A 25,618-nucleotide genomic window follows, 5' to 3' on the forward strand; every position below is an offset into this window, starting at 1 on the left:
ATCCTCCAAGTGGTTGACTTTAAACTCAATCTAAATACCATGGATTTGCTCACACTTCTGTGAGACAGCTTACATTCATGAACAAACATTAGTTATGCCTAAGTCGCAATTCCTAGGTGTCAGTTCATATCAATCTGAATTTGACACACTTTACTCTTTTGATCTTTAAGGTGAGAAATATCTTGGTGTAGGAGAAAGCACCCAGCACTGATAACTGGGGTCATGGTTCACCTTCTAAATTTGTCATCAAATGTCAACACTTCAAACTAGAGAAAATTCTTATATAGGACTTATTTAACCTTCATAAACTTAATTTACCAAAACCCATTGTTAAATATTGTCCTCTAAAACTTTGGAAATGAAAGCTTTACTTTTACAATAGAAGGCTTACATAAGATATGGGACTTATTCCAAATCACAAAATTGGAACCAAAACTTCAGGCTCTGTATTACCAGTCTGATACATCATTTACTTCTCAGTAAAGCAGGACAATGTCAAAAATAAAAGTGTAATAATGTTTGCATGTAGGATACTCTAATCATCAAGTTTAAGAAAAGATTTGATAAATCTGGTAGACTGTTTTACTGGTAAAAGTTCTCTCTGCTCCTTGATAATTGACCCAAGTAGTACCAGGAACTTTAATTATATCAATAATCACCATAAATTGTATTTATTCCTCATTTTTCGATCTATTTTGTACTTGCAGACTTAGGATCACAAAACATAAGGCAAAAGGTATCACTCTGGAGAGTTTTCATCATACAGACTTTTGCTCCCAGGAAGTGGTTATTTCATTTTAATAGTCCTGTATCTATCTATACATATATATGTAGGTCTCTCATGCCTGAAATGAATTTTCAAGACTCAATGTCTTTATGCTAAGTATTCAGCACTCCAAAAACTACTGCTTCTGAAAATATGTATAGGCCAGGAATGAAGTGTTCTATTTTTACAATGAGATGCAGATTTCCTATTAAAAAGTAAAGCTTTCATTTTCAAGGTTATAAAGGATAGTATTTGAGTTTTGGTGAATTAATTTAGGAGGCTAAAGAAGTCCTACACAAGAATTTTCTCTAGTCTAAGTATTTACCTTGATTATAAATTTGAACATTATTATTAGTGTCCAGCCCTTGACTCTGAATATTTGGGTCAAATAAATATCGGTAGCTGGTACTTATTCACTTTCTGTTGCACTATTTTCAGTTAAATTTGATCTCAAAGCTATTTACACAGTCTCAGGCATCAATTATCAAAATGTATTGATATTATTTTTCCATTTGTCTCTATGTCTCAGAAATACTTTTTTTTAGTTCCCTTTCTTCCTTAAAGCAAAAAACAGGAGGGACACATAAGAAAATGAGGAGATATTTCAGGGTTGAGGTAAGATGTAAAGAATTGTTCCTCTCTTTCCTCCAGTTATAAATAGTGTTTCAAACTCTATTTATCAAGTAAGAATAGATGACTGTTATGCAATGTAGGGCATTGTGGGCCTGGCGTCTTCAATATTTCTCTGATAAGTTTGTAGAGTCCATGGTCACAAGTAAGTACAGGTAGATAGTAAGCTCCATGCACCATCTTCACTAACCCTACACACCTATCAACCAGCACAATGCCTAGCACATAATACTTGATTAAATATTAATGATGTATGGTTGGTAGCAGTTCCTCTACCTCTTGGCCAGTCCTGACCTGTAACATCGTACACACTTCTCTCAATGTTATAGGTAAGCCAAGTAGACAATCACCCTGAAAGTTCTTTAAATGGTCAAGAAAACTCCTAATGTCCCAAACTATACTCTGTCACCTGAAATTCCACTTTTGAGTTTCATTCATTTAGTTAAAAATGTCATTCTTGTTATAATGCAAAGCAAAGAAATATAAAACTGGAGAGTTAATAACATTTGAATCCATTTTAAATTATTTACACATACGACAAATGAGTATCAGATTTTTTCCCCAGTGCCATTTGGTTGGAGGAGGGAATCATTCTGTGGTCTTAGAAGTAGGTTGAGAAAAACCCAAGTCAGTAAGATGAGTTTAGATGAGTTAGAATCAAGAAAACCTCTCCTTATCTCACACTCTTGCCTATGGATGACATAATACTAAAAGCATAGAGATTATTTGGTTATCACCAGTACTTGTATTATACATAATGAAAATGAGATCCACAGATGTGAACTGGTTAAACAGCTAATCACTGGTAGAGCCAAGGTTAGTTTTTAGGAGACCTGACTTTTTTTGGTGCTCCTCCTTTCAGAACTTTGATTTCTTATTTACAAAAGCTAATCCTACTTCAAAGTAAACTAAATCTTATAAAATATTCTGGAAATTCAAAGGAACCTTAAAGGAATATCAACAAATCTCCTGTCTCTGTAATTTTGTACAGTATACATAAATAACTACTTAGGCTCCTTTAGAGTCATTTAATTTTCCAAACATGTAAACTGATTAAGTGTGAAGATTTATGATTATGTAGTTAGAAAAACTGGGTTTAAAAAATATTCTCCATCATTTTCATCAATACTAAATCAGCTCATTGAAATAATCATTGGGATCTATGGCTATGGTGAAAAAACTTGTATTGCTGTACATATAAAGAAAATATCTTTGGGACTTCCCTGGCAGTCCAGTGGTTAAGACTTCTCCTTAGAACCAAAGAACCAAAACAGAAAAGAGAAGCAATACTGTAACAAATTCAATAAAGACTTTAAAAATGGTCCACATCAAAAAAAATCTTAAAAAAAAAAAAGAAAATATCTTTCCTTCTATTTCAAAAATGTATTCAATAAAGAAATTATGATTATGCAAAAAATATGTATACCATGTGCAGTAGTGGAGTGCTGAGGTTAACAGAGTCAAAACTAAGTATATCAGGCAGTGTATTAGAGTTCTGCAGTGAAGTAGGGCCAACAGGATATATATGGATATGTATATATGTGTGTGTATACAGATATATGTATATATTTATATATAAAGATATTCATTACAGGGAATTAGCTCACACGATTATAGAGGTGCAGAAGTCCCAATATCTACAGGATGAGTAAGCAAGCTGAAGACTCAAGACTCAAGTCTGAGTCCAAAATCCTGAGAATCAGGAGAGCCAATGATGTTCCATTCTAAAAACCAGCAGGCTTGAGATCCAGGAAGAGCAAATGTTTTAGTTTGAGTCCAAAGGCAGGAGAAAAGTCAATGTCCCAGTTCAAAGGACATCAGGTGGCAGAATTCCCTCTTATTCAGGGGAAGGTCAGCTTTTCTGTTCTATTCAGACCTTCAGCTGATTAGATGAGGCCCACCCACATTACAGGGGGCTGATTTACTCAATACACAGATTTAAATTTTAATCTCATCCAAAAACACCCTTAGAGAAATAGTGTCTTAATCCATTTGGGCTGCTATAAGAAAATACTACAGATTGGGCAACTTAACAAACAACAGAAATTTCTCACAGTTCTGGAGGCTGTACATCAAAAGATCAGAGTGCCAACATAGTCAGATGCAGACTTTTCTGGACTGCAGACTTCTTGTTTTATCTTCAAGTAGCATAAGGGACAAGGGATCTCTGTGGGGTCTCTCTTATAAGAACACTAATCTCATTCATAAGGGTTCTACTCTCATGACCCTTCGGTCACCTTCCAAGGCCCCTAACTCCTAATACTATCACTCTTGGGGCATTAGAATTTCAACATATGAATTTTGGGGAGACACAAGCATTCAGACTGTAGAACCCAGAATAATGTTTAACCAAACATCTGGGCACTCCATGGCCCAGTCAAGTTAACACATAAGAGTAAACTTCACAGGCAGGCCGGTCTCATTAACTCATCACAGGCAGGCTACTCTTTCCAAATATCCTTCTGTATCACATTCTTTAATAGAAACACAAGAATTTCTTGGGAAAAAGGTTGAAACAATTCTACAATTGGGATTAAGACATATGTAGGCATATATGGCAACTGAATATTCTGGGACAGATGATAGAATCAGACTTTAAAGGTGTTAGACAGAGCTGCTAAGAAAGACATATCCTAAATGTAGACCAAGTCAAGCAACAACATTATTATCAGATAGAAGTGGCTTACTGGATACAGATTAGTGACTATTTTACAAAATGGCCTGGGCCCAGCCACCTTAGCATCTAGTCCCACAGAACAGAAGGACTATATGTGAAACTAAAGCAGTTGTCCCGTTCAATCTGTGCTATTCCAGAGCTAGGCAACTTGGCTCTAGGACATCTTTTACAGAGCACAACAGAGAGAAAAGAGCTAACTCTGAAGATGATCCCCAAGGCCCATAGAACTGAAAAAGCTTTCGATAGCAGCAGAATTGGAGGGTACCAGAGGATGGTGGGAGCCAAGCTTGCTATGTCACAGAAAGGGCAGCTGTGTCAATGGTAGCTGCCGTCTACATTAACTAGAGAGCACTGTAAGTGAGCCCTCTGTGATATCCTGAAACAGTTGGGTGGAGAAGGAACATTTTTCATAGTGCGGTGACTTATTGAAAATTTTATGTAGCCAAACACTCTACTGATAAATTTTCATTTTGTGTTTTACTGCTCTAGACTCATAAAAACATATAAAAATGAGCTTCCCAACAATCCTCCAACCCCAACTCTCTTCCCTCCAGAGACAGTCAGTCCCAAAAGTCTAGTTCTCAGCTCTACATATACCAAGGGGCATAGTAAACAGGCTTCTTTTTGCGTTTCTTTGAAAGAAGACATACCCTGGACTGTGGGCCATGATGACGACAATCCTTAAATGGCTCTTTGTGTTTGGAGGTTGAGGCAACTCAGAGAATCTAAGGAGGACAAACAATAGTGTGCTACATATAGCTCATACTCTCTTGCAAGAACCAGTTTTTTTTTTTTTCAGGAATTTTGTGTTGTTAAACATAGCCATTATTAAAATTTAGATTATATAAACTTACTGTGAAATAAATTTTATTAAAAACAATGTTAATGAATACTCAAAACTCATCACTTCCTAATTATTTTACTACATTTTGTTATTATCTACGCTCTTTCTTGAGGTTGTTTACCTGTTTTGAATTTGTATGGTGGAAATAAGAAAAAATCTCTTTCCAACTTTGCCTTCGGTGACATCATGTTGGTAACCTGAAACTGGCCACGGTGGCAGCATTCACACTACAGAAATTGGCAAACACTACAATTGTGGCTTCATTTTTACAGTGAGCCAGTTGGAAAACATTTACTGTCACATCAGTGGGTTGACAATGTGAGTGTCAAGGTCCAATAATGCTGATCTGATCCTAAGTTACTGTGAGGTCACTGAGGATGAAGAAGAGGAATGTGGTTACAACTTCAATATGGCACCCATGCATAGCAGGATTTCTAAATGTGCTGTGTCTATGGAGAGTGGATTCTAAATCATGATATTCTGGAATACCTCCTACCTTTGAAGGGATCATTCCTTTCTGATCAAAGAATATTGGCAGGGATGACCTTTGCCAATGAGGACCAAGTCTCTCTCCACTTTTTCTGGTGTAGTAGAAGCCTCAGATTTCTTCTACAAAATAATGGAAGGGTTTTCCACTATTGGATGGTATTGCACATTTGCCAAACTTGGTGGTCTGTGTCTGGATCCAAAATACATTTTATTTATATGAAAAAAAATCTTGAAATCTATGATATTACTGGTACCCCTAGTATTGTGTAATGATTCATACTTGTTATATCATGGGGAAAAATGCCTTGTTAGTAAAAATTGAATGTGGTACTAGCATATCTCATAGGGATTATTATTATAAACTGTATTTGTTACCAGGTTTCATATAGACCAAACATTTGAAATATTTATATTGTCATAGAACAAATAGTGGTGTGATTGATGCTTTAAATGTATGCATCTAATTCCAGAAACTATGTCCCATAGTTACAATCTCCCCTCCATGTCTCAGATTTTGTGAGGTTAAAAAATGATTTTACATGTGACATTGGGAGAATTTATGAAGTTAGTAGAGAGGTCATATGACCCCTCTCAAGATCCCCCAAATCATGCTACCTTAGAGATACTCTCAGGATGGCTGATATATTACAGTCAATGCAGCTAATAATCTAGTAAAATTAGGGTATTAATGTTACTGGGCATTTGTTGATATTCACTGATTAGTGAGTTAGTCATGAGAAAAACTGCCCTATCCATTGTATCCCAGGATCTAACCAGGGAAACAAAACCATTTTACAAGCAAGAATAAAGGGAATTTAGTACAGGGGATTGGTTACACAGGTCATGGAAGAGCCATGAGACCAAACAAGGGATGTGAGACAATCCAGAGATTATCACCAACAGAAGACTGCTACCCTCTTATGCTGGAGGGCCAAAGGAAGCAGGTGATATCACAAAAGTCCAGACAACATCCAGGTTCACCTGTCTGACAGGATTTTTAGGACCTAGAGCCCCAGAGTTGAAGACACTGCTTCCAGAGATGCCATCAAGATAGAGAGGGAGACAGAAAACTACTCTGGTTTCTCCCTTCCTCCTGCTCCGCAATCTCATACCAGGGATTCTCATTAAACCTAACCATGTTAACAGTGGGCCCTTGTATATGTAGCTTATAGGGGTCAGCAGAGAAAGAAAAGGACAAGGAATAGATCTGAGGGAAAACAGGTACAGGACTAATAAATCTATAAAATCCAAAATATATATCTATATCTGGATGGATAGACAGATAAAGACAAATTCCCCCCAATGTCCATTAATATTATGACAAGGGAAAAAAAAGAATTTTTTTCTTGCCCGGGTATATTATCTGAATGAGCATTTAATTAATTACTGAATTAGAAGTTTACACACTTCTAATTATTTACACTATTCAATTGTCATTTAGCTTCCTAAATGAGCACAAGATTGCCCAAATATCAAGAGCCTATTACTGATCCAAGAGACTCTTCTTTTCCATTATTCTAATGCTCTCTATCTATACTCATACTGTGAGAGGTACTACAAAATGGAAAACTAGATTGATTTGACAGTTAACCCACTCTTTTTCACCTTGCCTTCTCTCAGATATGCTGAGAAACATAAAATGGCCAAAAGGCAACAAGAAGGAGGAGGAAAAGTACAAGAATTCTCCGCAAACTGAGTGATGGATGATTGAGAACTGACTCCCTTTGCCAAGTGCTTTTATTATCCCACATGTTATCCCTGCATCCCAGGAAACAGCTTGAAGTAACGTGTCAATATTATTATTGCTACTTCTTTGCCATATCCTCATTCCACCACCAAAAAAATAAGAGCCCATCAGAAAATACATAATATTAGCCAAGACTTGGTTTTTCCTTCCTAGAGTTACTTCTGTTTCATGCAGATCCTCTTTACAAAGCTATTCTTAGAGTCCTCTTTGGTATCATAAACTTAAACTAAGGAAAACTACCTTTCCTTCCTTCCTGACACATTATTTCATGAGGAGTGTGTCCTGTTACTTACACAGACAGGCAGACTTTTTTCAAAGCAGAAAAGCCATCTATTTCGCTTGCTTTCCATGTGCTATCTATATACTACAATTAAGCACTTTAAGCATACAAATTTGTTCTAGAAAATAGGCAACTCAAAAATACAAACAAGCCTTATAATAGTATTCAAGTAACCCTTAAAGTATTTGAAAAATAATCTTGCTTTAAAAATTAGAGTGTGGAAAAGAAGAAGTAAAGCTGTCACTGTTTGCAGATGCCATGATACTATACATAGAGAATCCTAAAGATGCTACCAGAAAATTACTAGAGCTAATCAATGAATTTGGTAAAGTAGCAGGATACAAAATTAATGCACAGAAATCTCTTGCATTCCTATACACTAATAATGAAAAATCTGAAAGTGAAATTAAGAAAACACTCCCATTTACCATTGCAACAAAAAGAATAAAATACCTAGGAATAAACCTACCTAAGGAGACAAAAGACCTGTATGCAGAAAACTATAAGAAACTGATGAAAGAAATTAAAGATGATACAAACAGATGGAGAGACAGACCATGTTCTTGGATTGGAAGAATCAACACTGGGAAAATGACTATACTACCCAAAGCAATCTACAGATCCAATGCAATCCATAACAAACTACCAATGGCATTTTTCACAGAACTAGAACAGAAAATTTCACAATTTGTATGGAAACACAAAAGACTTCGATTAGCCAAAACAATCTTGAGAAACAAAAACGGAGCTGGAGGAATCAGGCTCCCTGACTTCAGACTATACCAGAAAGCTACAGTAATCAAGACAGTATGGTACTGGCACAAAAACAGAAATATAGATCAATGGAACAAGATAGAAAGCCCAGAGATAAACCCACGCACATATGGTCACCTTATCTTTGATAAAGGAGGCAAGAATATACAGTGGAGAAAAGACAGCCTCTTCAATAAGTGGTGCTGGGAAAACTGGACAGCTACATGTAAAAGAATGAAATTAGAACGCTCCCTAACACCATACACAAAAATAAACTCAAAATGGATTAAAGACCTAAATGTAAGGCCAGACACCATCAAACTCTTAGAGGAAAACATAGGCAGAACAATCTGACATAAATCACAGCGAGATCCCTTTTGACCCACCTCCTAGAGAAATGAAATAAAAACAAAAATAAACAAATGGGACCTAATGAAACTTCAAAGCTTTTGCACAGCACAGGAAACCATAAACAAGGTGAAAAGACAACCCTCAGAATGGGAGAAAATATTTGCAAATGAAGCAACTGACAAAGGATTAATCTCTAAAATTTACAAGCAGCTCATGCAGCTCAATATCAAAAAAACAAACAACCCAGTCCAAAATATGGGCAGAAGACCTAAATAGACATTTCTCCAAAGAAGATATACAGATTGCCAACAAACACATGAAAGGATGCTCAACATCATTAATCATTAGAGAAATGCAAATCAAAACTACAATGAGGTATCATCTCACACCGGTCAGAATGGTCATCATCAAAAAATCTATAAACAATAAATGCTGGAAAGGGTGTGGAGAAAAGGGAACCCTCTTGCACTGTTGGTGGGAATGTAAATTGATACAGCCACTATGGAGAACAGTATGGAGGTTCCTTAAAAAACTAAAAATAGAACTACCATCCGACCCAGCAATCCCACTACTGGGCATTTATCCTGAGAAAACCATAATTCAAAAATAGTCATGTACCACAATGTTCACTGCAGCTTTATTTACAATAGCCAGGCCATGGAATCAATCTAAGTGTCCATCGACAGATGAATGGGTAAAGAAGATGTGGCACATATATACAATGGAATATTAGTCAGCCATAAAAAGAAACGAAATTGAGTTATTAGTAGTGAGGTAGATGGACCTAGAGTCTGTCATACAGAGTGAAATAAGTCAGAAAGAGAAAAACAAATACTGTATGCTAACACATATATATGGAATCTTAAAAAAAAAAAAAAAGTCATGAAGAACCTAGGGGCAAGACGGGAATAAAGACGCATACCTACTAGAGAATGGACTTGAGGACATGGGGAGAGGGAAGGGTAAGCTGGGACAAAGTGAGAGAGTGGCATGGACATATATACACTACCAAATGTAAAACAGATACTAGTGGGAAGCAGCCGCATAGCACAGGGAGATCAGCTCAGTGCTTTGTGACCACCTAGAAGGGTGGGATAGGGAGGGTGGGAGGGAGACGGAGGAGGGAGGAGATATGGGGATATATGTATATGTATAGCTGATTCACTTTGTTATAAAGCAGAAACTAACACACCATTGTAAAGCAATTATACTCCAATAAAGACGTTTAAAAAAAAAAAGTTAGAGAGTAAAAAAATTTGAAAGAATTGGCCACACTCCTCCAACAGATTCTCTTAACATTTAGCAGAACAGAATTTACACTGATTCTGGTTTATGAGTAAAAGACAAGTCAACTTTAAAGTGAATCATAGATGACAATGTTTTTTTTTTCCACGTGCCTGCTTTGGAGCCGTATTTCTGCTGATCACTCAAAAATTTCTTCTTGAGTATTTTGTGATATATTAGAACCAGGAATAAGGGATGTTAGTGCTGGAAGGGCCAGCCAATGGTCTGCGATTGAATTCACAGATCCTTTCTGCACCAGACTGTTTAAGATCATTGAGTTAGCCTAAGAATTTTGAAGCTGTAGAATTCAGGACAGTACATTACAATATGCCAATATTACTATTCTCCTGCTCTGACATTCTCCACTGATTGACAGATGAAGGAGAAGAAAGGGCAGTCACCATTAACTGAGAGTAAATGAAACTGGAATATTAAAATTCAGGATTATTTGAGTGACTGAATTGGCTGGCAGAGTGTTCTCCAGTTAAGGGTCAGGAAAGATTAATTCTGCACATGACACTACTACTGTATTTATACAAGTCTACTGGGACAATTGTTTGCCTTGAATTATTTTCTTCATTCATTTCAGTCAGACAGTTGTGTTGATTGATTTTTCTTTTTGATGTATGAAATGAATGTTTGACTGAATTTACCATTTAATTTCCACTAATGCACTGTAAAAACAATACATTAGTCAAATCAGATTGGCAGGTATGAAAAAGTTTACCCCAGAACTAGACAGAAATATAATATTGCCTTCTACAGAAACGTAGGTCATATGCCCTGGATTTGGGAAATGTTCCAATTTTAACTATTTTGCCACATTTCAAAAATGTAGGGTGACTGATCCCATAGTAAATATAAGAAGATCTATGAAGTCCAGTTAAAAATAATTTTGTGTGAATCTGAGAATCACATAACAGAAAAGAAAAAACTAGTATGAGATAAATTTTACTGATTTTCATACTTATCAAGAGGTGTTTCTGTGTTAAACTTTTGAGTCTTATTCTAGAAGTTCTTTAGGAACAAATACTTCAAATATATTCATAGAAAACTCTATTTATAATTTCATTCTTCCAATATTTATAGTTACTATGACAGGCCATTTCTCCATATCCCATCCCACAATTCTCTGCTCTGAACATTTGGAAATTGGTGGCATGAGCAGGAAAGTGCAGCAGTTTTTGAGATTGTTATTGAATAATGCTGATTTTATAAAGACTGCTTTCTTCCATAGTTGACAAACTTACTATGGTACAGATGGTTGGCTACTACTCTTAGAGATGAAAAAGTTCTTAAGGAATTTTCCATATTCCATTCACCAATCTGTGTTCTTGTTCAAAGCAAAATTAATTCCTTTCAAAATTAACATATTAGCTTAATAACAATTTTTAATCTTAAAATAATCTATCAGTGAGAATGGGAATTTTTGGTAGGAAAAAGTGACAAAAGATGGGACAAAACAAAGAATTCATAAAAAGACAAAACAGAATTTTTTAAATGGTGGGTAAGAACTTCTGTTTCCCACTATATCAGTTTACCTTAGGAAAACATACTAGAATGGCCAGATAAATCATAAGCAACATTTGACTGTGAGTGTTAGAAAGCTACTGAGGTAGCCATGACCTAGAAAAGTAAAATAGAGAAAGAAACTCACTGAAGCGAGAACAATATTCTGCACATGCTTTTCTAGCCCAGTCATTTAGAAACTATTGATGAAGAACAAAAGTCTGAGAAACCAAATGTGGCTCCTAAGAGGCAGAAATGCCAGTAGATCTTAGAACAATGTCATAGGACTAAGGAAACCAGAGTTGGAATTTAGAATAACAAGGCAAAAAAAAAAAAAAAAAAAAACAAGGCAGATCGAATTTTAAGGACCAAAATCCCAGAGAGAGTAAAGATTCAGAGAATTGAGCTGGATTCAGCAACAGTGTTCCCTTGCAGTATTTTCCATGTGTAATAGGTAGACAAGGCAAAATGCTAAGAAGTCAAACAGAAGCCAACTGAAGTCAAAGCAGAAGTCAAAAGCTAACTAAGTCAAAGACTTAGTTGGCTTATAATGCTGAAGAGACAAAACTGGGGTTCAGAACCTATCAAAGAATTGTGGCCCAATGGAAAACTAATGATATGAATTAGGACATTGAAAGTCTGTGTGTGTGTGTGTGTGTGTGTGTTAGGAAGGTTGAAGCAACATCTACATTGAACCTTATAAAGAAGGAAAATGAGTATGAAGTTTGTCCAGTGACTGAGGTGATCTTCCCCTCTGCTCCCTACCTGAGAATAGGAAATTCTCTCCTGAAGAAAATACAGTTGACCCTTGAACAATGTAGGGGTTAGAGACGCTGACTCCCTGTGCAGTCAAAAATCCACATGTAACTTTATGGTCGGCCCTTCCTATCTGTGGTTCTGAATCTGAGGATTCAACCAACCACAGATCATGTAGTACTGTATTACTTACTGGAAAAAAATCCATGTACAAGTGGATCTGTACAGTTGAAACCCAGGTTGTTCAAAGGGCAACTGTAATGTCATTCAGATTCTCTACAACTTGTCATATCCCAAGTCTGGTATTCATTGAAGAACCACCAAGACTACCAAGAAAAGGAGAATTAGAATAAAAATCAAAACAGAATCAGAATCATAGATGACCTAAACATTAAAGTTCATACATACTTTGGTAAATATTATCAAGTTCAAGAAAATAGATGACAAGGTGGAGAATTTAACTAGATAACTGGAAGCTATAAACTGATTGAAGTTGAACTGATAGAATTAAAAATTATACTAAATTTAAAACTCAGTAGTGGATTGGACACAGGTAAAGAGAGGTAAGTGAACTGGAAGACAGAGTAGTAAAAATATTAAGACTAAAGCGTGGAAAACAAAAAGGATATAAAGTACACAAAAGTGCATTTGAGACATATGGGCCACAGTAAACATTTTTATCATATGTTTAAACTGGAGTCCAAAGAAAAAAGGAGAGAGAGATTGGGATGAAAACAATATTTCAGAAATAACAGCTGAGAGTTCTCTAAAACTAAAAAGAATATATCGAGCAATAAATTCAATAAGCACTAAAAAAATGCAACAAGAATAAGTACAAAGAAAACCACACCTAAGATAACCACAGTACAATTCATGAATAGCAAAGAAAAACAGAACATCTTAAAAGTAGCCAGAGGAAAAAGAGAGATATTACTTTCAAAGGAACAATAGGATTAAGATTACAGCTTACTTCTCAACGAAAATGACTGGATACTAGAAAATAATGGAATAACATTTTTAAGTGCTAAAGAAAATAACTGCCCATTGAGAATTCTAGAGGCAGAGAAAATGTTGTTTGCAAGGAAAGATGAAATAAGGAAATGTGCCGACAAACAAAATTTAGAGAATATGTTCTCATCAGAACTGACTGAATTAAATTATAAAGGGAGACCCCCAGGCAGAAGGAAAATTATCACAGATGAAAATAAGGACTTTATAAAGGAATTATGTATAACAGAAAGGATAAATAAGTGGATAAATCTAAATAAAATCTAACCGCACAAAAGAGTAATAATAAAATATATCAAAAATCAGAATGCATTAAAACAAATGGAAGAGGAAGAAGTAGTAAAAGAAATTTAAGATCTCAGCATTGCCTGAGAAGCAGTAAAAGAGCTAATAAGTCCTGGTACATGTGCAACTGCTACTTATGTAAAAATAACAAGCTAATACAAGGGAAAATGGAATTTGAAGAATCTAAAAGGAAGAAGAGCAAAAAGAACATAACAAGGTGGGACAAATAGTAAACAAGGAGTAAATAGTCTATAAGAAAATACATTAACTGTAAATACTCAAATTAAAGGACAAAGATTATTGAAACAAACAAAAAAACCTAATTCTATGCCACTTACAAGAGACAAGAGTCAGACTGAAAAGTAAAGGATGCAAAAATTATGTCATAACAACAATAAATAAAATTGAAGAAGTTTTTTTTAATGTTAACATAGATTTGAAAGCAAAAAGTACCACTGGCGATAAGGCAGGATAATAAAACCTACTGTTACTTTACAAAGAATATATTATAAATCTAAACTTCAATGCAACATATGAAGGGAAATTCCAAAAATCTAAGTAGAAATAGAAAAATCTAAATTACCTAGATCAGTAACATAGAACCACAACAACAAATCAGCAAATTATAGAAGATCTAATACCACCATTAAAAACCTTGGCCTAAATTTACATAAAACACTGCACCAACAATGATGGAATATATACATTATACGCAAAGTTTTAGGTGCACATGGCACATTTATAAAATCAACTATATGCTGGTTATAAAACAAGACTCAGAATAAGCAAGAAATTTAAAAATCTATAACCAATATTTTACCAAATAGTTGGATATTGAAAACATACTTCTGATCATTATGTAGGTCAAAGATAAAGTCGCAATGGGAATTAGAATTTTATTAATTGAATGATAATGAAAATATGCCATAACAAAACCTGTGGGTTGCAAATAAAGCTGTGGTCACAGAGAAGTTTAAATATCCAAATGATATATCTCTAAATGTAAAAGGGAAAGGAATAAAGCAACTAGAAGATAACCTATCACCCTGAGGTAGGCAGCTCCTGAACTGTACCTGGTGGGGAAGGCAGGGCAGAACTTCAGGAGGCCAGCGGCAGGCAGCATTTGGAAGCAGGATTGGCTTCCAAATGAGGCCAGCTGAGAGCACGCTGAACACCATGTCAGAAGCAGTCTCCAAGAAAGAGCATTTAATGTACAAAGGGATGACTAAAATATATTTAAGAGCTAGCACCCTGACTCCTCTTAAGGATGACTTACGTTGCTGGGGAAAAAATAAGAAGTGCTCAATGTAGAAGGTGAATAGCTGTGTAATTCCCAGGAGAATCTTGGTACCAGGACCACACAATGAAGAACTTGGAGTCCCCATGGCTAATCCAGCAGAGAGAAAAGGAGAAACAGAGATGGGAGAGAAAATAAAGGGAACTCTTGGTGCAATTTGGCGCTCCTGCAGACCCAAGTCCAGGTATACGCTCTTTATCTCCACATCTTAAATAGAAGCCACCACGTTCCTAGGTCTTTCAGGTACTTAGAATTTCTCTTTAGAACCTGAAAATGGGGTCAGGTTTCCTGTCTGGATTGCTACAGTACAAAATAGAAGCAGGATGTTTGAAATAGTTCTCCATCTGGCAGAGGAGGCCTTGCAGCTGTGAGCCACTCACTGCGAACCAGCAGGACATGAAGGATTCTTGAGCAGATCTGAAGGTACTGGGAGGCCTTTCAGGAGTTAAATCCCACAGTAAATACTGTACCTTCAATGGCCCTTTTCCCCTCTCTGTCCAGTCTTCCTCCACTCCTGTGGGGGCCCAAAGGGGTTAAATGAGCACTCTTTGACTTGTGCTTGGTGTTCCCAGAACTTGGGCTTGGAGACGTCCATGAAAAGTCTACTGGCTTGGGTTTCTTGGTCTCTCTGCTCCAGGCTAATCCCTTCAACCCGCTTTTTCCTTTTCTGCCAATAATCCCCCTCTCCAGACCTTCCTAATGCTTTTCTGGGGCGGGAGGAGACTTCCTGAGGGCAATGTTTATTTCTAGAGGGAGAGGTGACGACATGACTTCACAGTGGTCGTCCCCTTGATTATTCAGTTTCTGTCTGGATTAGTCCTGGGTGTTTGTGCACCCCACCCCCAGCCCCAGGAGGCTTTAGAACACTGTGCTTATCTCAGCACTGAGCCTCTCTCTAGCCTCCTTCCCTCTCTCTCCTTACCCATCTTTACCCACAGGACCTCTGAGGAAGATAAGCAGTTCACAGAACCTCTGCTACAGAACCAAACATACTGAAATGACTCTTTACGAAGATATTGAAACAACAGAGAAAGAATACATGAGGATTGTTTCTCCTGAGGGTTCAATTACGTAGGGGGCCTTTAGCAAACTTTGATTGATAAATCTAACCTTTCCTTCCTTGGCAATAGTTGATCACACTGTGATGAAAACAAGTTAGAGAATGGAAAAATAATATTTGGATTTCAACGAAATAATAAAAATGCAGGGACTATCTTTGACTTTTGCAAGGTGAGAAGTGAGTTCACATTTTGATTATGTGATGGCAGGAATCCCTTTTAAAACAGGGCCAGTCTGCATGATGCATTTAAAAATCAACCTTTGCAAATATAGCCACAACTCCCACAAGATTTCTTGATTTCTCTGGGGTCAGATAAACCATCACATTTCAGAGTGGTGCCCTGTATATGAAAGTGATAAACATAATCTGGAAGCACAGCAGTGGCTAAAAATATGGAGCTGGCAGCCATTCGTTGAAATGATTTTTTGCTTTTAATTCATTGCATAAAATGCTAAATGTCCAAATTCAGGCAGGTAGATCTTACCAACCGTCAAGAGCTTCAGCCCTGCTAACAGCTAAGTACGCACTTTTAAACCCTATTTTGACTGTTCCAGAAACTTATTGGGTTTCTTTAATGCCTCTGTTACTATTTCCTTTGTGTCATTCTGTGTTTCTTTAAAAACATAGCTGTGTGACCTTGGGGAAGTTATATTATTTCCTTGAGACTTGGTTGCCTTTTCTGTGAATATCTGGGTATAATTTTAGTATTGCTCAATAGAATTTTCTGTGATAATGAAAATATTCTATATCTGTACTATCCAATGCAGTATTCAATAGCCACATGGAGCTAATAAACATCTTTGAAGTATGGCAAATGCAACTGAGGAATTGAATTTTTAATCTTATTTTTAAATTTGTTTAAATATAAATAATGCTACATGGCTAGCATCTGTTGACAGTACAGATCTACATAATATTTTAAGGACACTCTCCACTCAAAAACTCTATCATTCATTAACTCAACCTAAATACTTTTGCCCTTTGACAAACAGAAAATAATTTATGCTTCCCTTGAAATTATTTTTCAAGACCTTTGTCAGTTTGGGGACATTATATTCTTAAAATTGACTTTGCTTTACGAAACTTTAATAATGTTGGAGTTTTCTGCCCTTGGTAGCACCTTTGTGATTATGGTAAATATTGTGGATGATCAAGGACCATTTCAAGAGATCATGGAGAGAAACCTCCTTCTGGATTTAATTTCATTATGAGGATGTCAAAATGCTAAATTGCTTAAAATAAAACCCATACCGTTTTTATACTAAGTTATATTCTACATGTAGCTGGAAAAATGTTAAAAATATTTTTAAAGAACTGCACATCTATTTTTGAAGCTGATTTGGCTGTTCAAGGCTTGCTAGCACTTTATCCATCTCACTAATATTTCACTTAGTAAACAAATGCAGTTGCCATAATTGCTGCATATGTGTCTGTGTTCCCTTCTAGGTTATATGTTTTTGAAGTTAGAAACTATATTTATATCACAGCCCCTATGTATAGCACAATATCCATTGCTAATTCAGATTGTGTTTTAAGATATGAGACAAAATTTAAGACTTTTGTTATAGTCATAAACATCTAGCAAACCAACCAGAAAATAAAAGCTAATTTTCTTTTGGTAGGCCAAGAACAAAAAAGAGAGGAATACCTAGTGCAAAACCATATCTCTAATAACTACTGTTGGATTTAGAGCACACACATGCTAAACTTATTTTAAAATATCTTCTTATCAAATACTTTGAGGTTGTACCTGAAAAAATTATATCAGAAGTAAAAATAATCATGTGGTCTGAGCAGCCTGGATCACACAAAGTAAGTGTATACTATATATCAAATAGATAAACATGGTCCTACTGTATAGCACAGGCAACTATATTCAAACCTTGTAATAACCTATAATGGAAAAGGATCTGAAAAAGAAATATATATATATCTGAATCACTTTGCTGTACACCTGAAACACAACATTGTAAATCAACTATACTTCAAGTAAATAAAAAAAAACAAAGCAAAGTTAAGTGTAAAGGGAAGTATAGTTTTATAAATTCACCTCTGATATCCAGTGGGCCAACTGAAAGACAACAGAAACTACAACTTTCTAGGACACAGGACATGGCCAGCAAACTAGGCCGTCACCCTCGGTAACGGTCATACCTGCCAAAAAATATACAGACTAGCCTGCATTCATGAATACACAAGAATTCTTCATTTATCTGGCATTATTAGGCAATGAGGTATTGTATGTTAGGATAATTTTTTTATATGACAAATTTAAGAAGAGTTATTTTAACCTTCACTCAGTAATTTTTTTCTAAAATTAAGCAATGTATCCACTGGTGTATCTAATGTTTCCTTGATAACTTGGGGTCATCAGTTCAGTCAACGTTTGCATAAATAATGCAAATGGAAACAAGACAGGCATGCTTACTGAAACTGAAAATGACATAATACTGGCTGGAATAATTGATGAGAGAGCAAGAAAAAAACAAAAATGAAAATAAACCGTGATCAAGAAACAATCAGTCAAGTTCTGACTTTCTGTACTTAGTTTCAAAAGGAGATACCACAAATCCCAGTGAGAGACTCCAGCATCGTTAGCTGTCTTTCTCTTTTGTTTCCACCTTCCTTTCCTTTTCCTTCTACCCTAGATTGGTTCCAGGAAATGTTTATAGCTGCTTGCAAGACAAATTCTAATACTTGCTTTCTCTCACACAAACTTCACAATATGTCCATGTGATAAACAGTGTGGAGGTAAAAGACAATTCATCACAGGGAGGTCTCCTATGAAAATAAAATTAGAAACCAGCTTCTAAACACGCAGAGAGTAGGGCATGGTGTCAGGCACTAATTTCCTTCCAAATTCCTCTACATTTCTAATAGATGTTCTTATTTACCCAGATCTCTTTTTATTGGTGTCCTATTCCAGACTGCTCCACTCCGCCCATCCTCATCCTGTAAAATACATTCACACTCTTTTGTGGCCCTACTTATCTGCCCATTAAATAATCAATCATAGAACTGTCGGAGTTAAATATAGAGTGAAATTAAAATACTGGAGTCACTTGGGGGGTTTAAGCAGCTCCACCAGAAAATACTGGGCATGGATTTAAAGAGGCTGCGCTGGACTTGCGCTTGTCCAAGTTCTTTCTCAAGAAGTATCTGAGATAAGCCTAAATTCAGAGTTAATCAGATTGGCCTGCTTTCTCAGGCGGACTGGAATTCATTGTTCTTTCCCCCCAACACCCTGAGGTCAGTGTCACTTTCCGGAGACGAGGTGGACTTCTCTGCCTACTGCAGAAGCTCAGTTCCCCCCGGGCCCACTCCCTGTCTGAAATCCCACACTTGAGGCCAGATGCCAGCCTTCTCAGAACATCAGTGGTCTCCTTTCAGTTTCTGAACTGCTCAGATTGAGTCCCTGTAGACTCTTTCTCAGCTTGAAACCTGATCTTCAACCCCTTTCCCTGACCTCGATGGTTACCTTCCTACTTTAGGCCTCAGTTGCTTTAGCTATAAAATGATATATTTGCCCTTAATTCTAAAGTCTTCTTTCTAAAGCTCTACAATGTGGTGGCTCCTTGAGAATGTTTCTCTTTGCTGGTTTTAATTTTGTAGAGAATTAAAACCACAGTTACTCTAAAAGACAGTAAGTTACATTGGATAAGGAAAGTGTGCTTTAGTAGTTAGAGTAACAGGGATGGAAGACGACTTAGTGTGTTTTAAGATACTCATGATCCATTCTTGTGAGAGTCAGGGGAAGAAGTGGGACAGAGTTAATACCAAATGATTCTGACAAATTCAATTAACCAAGGTGTAGCCGATTAGTTACTACTTGAATAAGCCACACATATCCAATTCAAATTTTCCTTTATTTTTCTAAGACGGGATCCCAGTGAACTGAGTCCCATGTTCAGTAACTCCACGTTCAATGGCTTAGTCTTTAAAAACTGTTATGTTGCTGGAAGAAGAAATGTTGCCTGTCAGTCCTAATTGATGTTTAGCTATCAAGCACATTTGAAATAAATTTATTACTTTGCCTGATCTCAGTGTAATACATTCCAAAGGGGCAAAGAGCACACGAAAATTTATGGAGTCTCCATCTTCTACACTAAAGTGTGCAATAAATTTCATATTATTTGGCCGTGAAGTTCACAAGCCATAGAAACCACACCATTAGCAATGTATACAGTGGTAAACAGCAGGTAATGATAATGATATAAAACAAAATAGACTGTGTATGTTGGCACAGCTGCCAATAAAGCAATCATTAAATGCATTCATGTGCATCTACGGTAGGTAAGCTCTTTGAGGGCAATTGCTATGAATTCTACATACCTTTCAGGATATTATAGCCCAGTTTCTATGGCCTTTATTCAAAGACGCTGAGAAAGGGTTACTGTGGGTAAATTCAGACCTTCTCTCAATATAGCATTTGGTCAACATGCATTCTGAACAGCAAAATTTCACACTGCTTTCAATTTTCCTACACTAATTGCCACCTCAACAAATGCAGGATTAAATATAATGGATTATAAGAAGTTAGAAAGGAAAGATGGAAGAAAAGAAGGTAGGAAAAAGGTGGGTATGGAGTACTTCAACATTTATGTAAAGAGTGGACCTAAAACTAACCTGAGGTTACCATAAACTATGAGCATATGCTATAGAAACTTAAATGAAAAAAAAAATAAAAACAGCAAGGGAAACTCAAAGATTCTTTGTTTTTTCACTTTACTGCATACACACGTCCATCTTAAATAGTCTATATGCTTATATCCAATAAGAGAGCATTGTTTTGCAAGGCTATTTGGGTTCTATCAGCATGTAAAGGTCGGACAACTCAACTTTAGCAGAGTTAGCCTTCAAGTGAATAATTGCTTCTTTCAGGTTGTGAGCATTTGAATTTTCCAGAAATGTTTCCCAAAAAATGAAAACTAAAAGAGTCCTACGACAGCATCCTTTAGAAGTTTTATACTATCAAGGTTTTTTGTAGGAAGAGTATACTTGTTGATTATCAACACAATGATTCCAAGCAGGTCAATTTATGCTGAGAATATTATATAACAAAACCCACTTCACCTCCATTATACTGACAATGATCTTCCTTACTTCCACCCTGTGCTTCTTAGTAAAGTTTAAAATACTGAGCCAAGGACAGTGACAATGCCAGAGACTCAGATGTACCTATAGGTGCCTTCAGACAAAATCAGCCACCCAGGCTAAAGTCCTGGTTTAAAACATCCCAACATGAATGAATCTCAAAAACCATATGCTGAACAAGTGAAGCCAGATCAAAAGGGCATCTACTGTATTATTCAACTGACATGAAATTCTAAACTGGGCAAAATTCATCTCTAAAGATAAAAAACAGATCAGTGGTTGCCTTGGGGTGGAAGGTGGGGATACTTTTGCAAAAGGCTAGGAGGAAACTTTCTAGGGTTTTAGAATTGTTATCTATCTTTATGGGGGTGGTAGTTATACAAATGTATACATAAATTAAAAGTCACTGAACCGTTGACTAAAAATATCTGCATTTTATTGTATGTAAATGATACCTTAATAAGGTTGATTACAAAATGAACCAAAAACAAAACAAAGCAAAAGAAAAACCTCTCAAGACCTCAAAGGAAATACACTGTTTTCTTCCAGGGTACCAGATTGGAATGAGGCATTGGTCTGTTCTACCCTCAGATTATCCCTAGGATTATCTAGTCTATTTTAAAGCACTAGAGTCCCCTATCAGAAAAACTCACCCCACGTTTGATTACCTTGATTTCTTCTCTGCCTCTTCTCCCAAACACAGTGAAGTCATTTATGGAAGAAAAACCAGCTTTTTCCAACTTTGCATCATCACATATTCTTTCCAAAGCTATTATTTATGGAATAAAATTTGGCTACAGTTTGTAAAAATATAGCTTTTTGAGGCTTACAAATCTTAACAGTTAAACTATTGCCTCCACTGGAATTTGGAAAAAAAAATTATTTTGAAAATGAATAGCTGAGATTTGACATTTTTGTTTTTTGTGATTTTCTCTTCCCCTGAGAGAGAAAGGGTAAGTGTGAAAGTGAGTAGGAATGAGAAACACATACATAAAGAAAAAAAAAATTATCTTGCTGCCTTTTCATGGTTGTAATTTATAGGAGGCCCTTTTCAACAATCATCTATTATCAGAATCAATAAAATATAATCTCCATGAAGTCCAGGCCAGTATATTTGTCTCTTTTTCAGCAGATTGCAGTACAAACCACATTCATGGATATGCTTCTTGATGATCTTTGTAATACTATAACAGTTGACCATTTCCTCATGCCTCTTCACCTTAACTTAAATCTGGTTTTTCACTAATGACCTCACATTTCCTTCCCTATCCTTCTCTTCTCTATCCTTTCCTTCTCTTGGTTTTTGGCTTCTTTTCCAACTCCAACTCCAACTAGCATTTCACTCTGGAACCAAAGGAAGACTCACACCTTCCTGCTTTTTAGTGATACCTCAAGTTCATTACCATATTGTGATCACCCTGAAGAATATCCAGACAATTGTTATTTCAGAGCCATCTGACAGTTTGTAGCTCTAAAAATTAACCAAGGACTGCATTTGTCAAAAATATCCTAGTTTAAGATTTTGGTAATACAGCAACAGTAATTCCGAAGTCATTTATGACAATCAGTGTGGGAAGCACCCTACTTCGGGAAGACCCTTTGCCATACAATACTCTTTCCCTGTCAGGTAATAAGGAATCATGGTGTGGAAAGTAACCTTTTGTGGAAAGAAATACTTGGCTTCAAGAAGGCGTGAAGTTCATACATTTTTCTTGAATTAGATTCCCCATTAATTATTTTATCCACAAAGAGGTAATTATTAGAATTATGTAAGCGATTAAGGAGATGCTACTCCACATTCTTTCAGCTTGTTGACCTCTCCCACTTTATTTCATGTGGCTATCTGAAACATCAGTGATTTACATGTCTTTCTTTTTTTAACAGATTTGTGTGTGTGTGTCCCCATGATGAAAACATCATTAAAATAAAATCTCATGAATAGACTCTTAAGAAGCAGAGTCTACTTAAAGTCCTGGAAAATGTGAAAGCACTAATATTCATGGACAACTTTACACTCTGAAATTTACTCCAAATTTTGTTGATCTCTATTTTGTCTAGGAGTTTTTCAAATTTTCTACCATCATCATTTGTTAGTTTTATAATTACATAATAAAGGCATTAAATCATACAATCTTTTGTTATCCACTGTAGTTTTAAAACTATTCCTTTCCTTGTCCTCAGCAGATATGTCATAGATTAGTACACAAGCAAAGACTTTCAACATAACAGTACTTTATAGTGACAAGAACTATACTCAGCTATCTCTATCCTAAGACAATGCACTATAAAAGCCCTAGGAATTCTTAAGCATTAGGAATATAGAGACGATCAAGGGACAAGGTCCTTGCCTTCAAGTATACATAATCATTATAGCAAATGCTTAAATAGCACTTAGTATATGCCAGGCATTATTGTAACTCATCACAGCAGTCTTACTATACTCCTTTTTAATAGATAAGGAGAGAAAGCCACAGGGAAGCCATAGGGTAAAGCCAGAATTTGAACCTAGGTAGACTAGTACACTCTCCACGGCTTTAACTACTACGTTAAAATATATATATATAAAAGTTATATATATATATAACTCCAAGTATTCCAAAGTTACAAAACACTTATCTACCAAAACTCAAAAAAGAACACACAAACTTGCATAGAAAATAAACATGTAAAAGTTCATAAATAAACCACAATATAACCTGCTCCACACAATATACTGACTGCAGTGTCCTGGGCCTCTCCCATCCTTAGGTAGCCAGAAATTACAACAAAATGATACTTTTCACCTTTGGAAGCCACACCATCTCTCATACTAACCAACCCATTACTTCCTTAGAGAGAGCAGGAAATTAACCTGAATATCATGAAAAAATATATATATATAGCATTACTGATGTAGAATCTTTGTTTAAAGACAATAACTTCAATAGCAGAGGGAACTTTACCATTGCAGGCTTCAGATAACCTCTGTATTTCTCAGATTTCATGCTAAATCATAAAATGCCATATTGTGTGTGAAGCTATTTCTTCAATAGTCCATTTTCTAAAATGGACTAGCAAAGCAGTAAATACTGAGGAACATTTTGGCTCCCAAATCCTAAAGCCATTCTGATTATGCCTGGGTGATCATGGGGACATCATTGGAACCACCAGAGGACTGGCTGAAATACCAGTGTTCTGGCCAGCTTATAAATTAGAAATTATACAGAATCCAATTTTATTTTTTTGTTAAGTAATTTCTATGAGGCTTTTGGGATGTCAATATAAAGTCCTATGATGTGTAATCTTTATCCATAAGATGGGGAACAATGCCAATCCCCGTCATAAATACTTTCACAATCTGACACTGAAAATCCACTGTAGGGCATAGGATCTGCAAATAGGATATGAATCACACACATCCACTCATTCAGACAATCCGCAAATATTCATTTTTAAGTCTACTATATGCCAGTAATGTACCAGGCTCTAAGATGCTAAACCATGTTAAATGCTGAAACAGACATACTCAGTTCTGGCCCTCCTGGAACTTATTACCTACAGAAGTGCCTTCATTGTAAATGGTCAGGTCTCAGCCAATGCTATTATCATCAGCAGGTGACCAAATGATAAGCTTGCTTTCTAAACAAGCTCCACACTCTTTGCTTTCAACATTTTTGCTTTCCTTCAAGGCACATAATCCAGTGGTCAATTTCTCCTAGTTAGTGAGGTTTGGGGAAAATTTACCCAGTGAACAATTCCTTGTGGCCTCACTCTTTCATCACACTCTCCCCTCTGCTCTTGAACTAAAGAGACCTGGATTAAAGTCACTTGTTCTAATCCTATTATTTTAAAATACAGCTGCTCCTGCTTTGAGGATTTCTACTGGACCAACACTGTGGCAAAGCAGCACTGAAGCAGAAGCAGGTAAATTTCAAAATGACAGCTCTAAAAATATCCACTCTCCTTTTGTTCTCCTCCTATCCCTTTGCTCTGAACACCTCTTCCCTGAGGCATTGCCTTTACCCTTCTCTGATTATTCTCCAAAAGGGTTTCCAAGAGTGGGGAGTATTTACGGTTTCATTTGCTCTCAAGTCCTTGGTGGAAAAGGATGCTTGCTTCCTGATTCTTACTACTTCCACACTCACATCGTTAACACAAAAATCATCATTTTTTAAAAAATATTTCCCTCAGCTTCATATTTCTTCTGGGCCAACACTGAAAGAGTATTTTCAAAGAAACAATATCCTCTCCCCATTGCCCTTCTGAGCGTTTCACGTTCTTACCTCTAGTCTCATTTTCAACACTTATTAAGGGATGCATCACAAAAATAGAAGAAAGTTCTTTGTGCTTTCCCTGTACCAGCCAATTATTCTAATTTGTTCTGTCTCTAAAGAACAGAATGCGAAATCAACACAAAGCCTGATTATGCGATCTCTTCCAAGGGAAAGATCTGAGAGTTGTCTATTTACTAATGAAGCTCAGTGTGTATTAAGGGTTGACTGAAGCAATCATCAGGAATTTTCATCCCTTAAATTAGCGTTTTCCACCAGATACACATCTTTCATTTTGGATAATATATCTTTTAAGTTCAGGATACAGCTGGACAAAAGAAAAGAACAAAAGGTAACCAACACAACAATTTAAGTAATAACACAGTACCAGCTATCATCCTTCCCTGAGGAATTCAGCCTACTTTATGGACACAATTTAGTACAAACTCATAAGAAAGCTAACAAAGCCCCAAATCACTTCACAATAGCCTAGAGAGGTAAAGGTCAAAAATTATTACTGCCAGGCCCAGCAGACGTC

At 36.3% G+C, this 25,618-nt stretch overlaps 1 long non-coding RNA gene across 2 annotated transcripts; it reads left to right on the top strand.

Annotated features, from left to right (window-relative positions):
* The first annotated feature begins 14,744 nt into the window (after positions 1-14,744).
* On the top strand, positions 14,745-24,497 carry LOC309664995. Of its 2 annotated transcripts, none has more exons than XR_014266134.1 (2): positions 14,745-14,860; positions 15,028-24,497. It is a non-coding gene; the product is annotated as an uncharacterized lncRNA (long non-coding RNA). The 2 variants fall into 2 exon arrangements; XR_014266135.1 differs by having other exon boundaries at positions 14,782-14,860; positions 14,941-24,497.
* Positions 24,498-25,618: the final 1,121 nt, after the last annotated feature.

Source organism: Balaenoptera physalus (genome assembly GCF_965194825.1).
Source record: "Balaenoptera physalus genome assembly, chromosome: 7".
Classification (NCBI taxonomy): domain Eukaryota; kingdom Metazoa; phylum Chordata; class Mammalia; order Artiodactyla; family Balaenopteridae; genus Balaenoptera; species Balaenoptera physalus.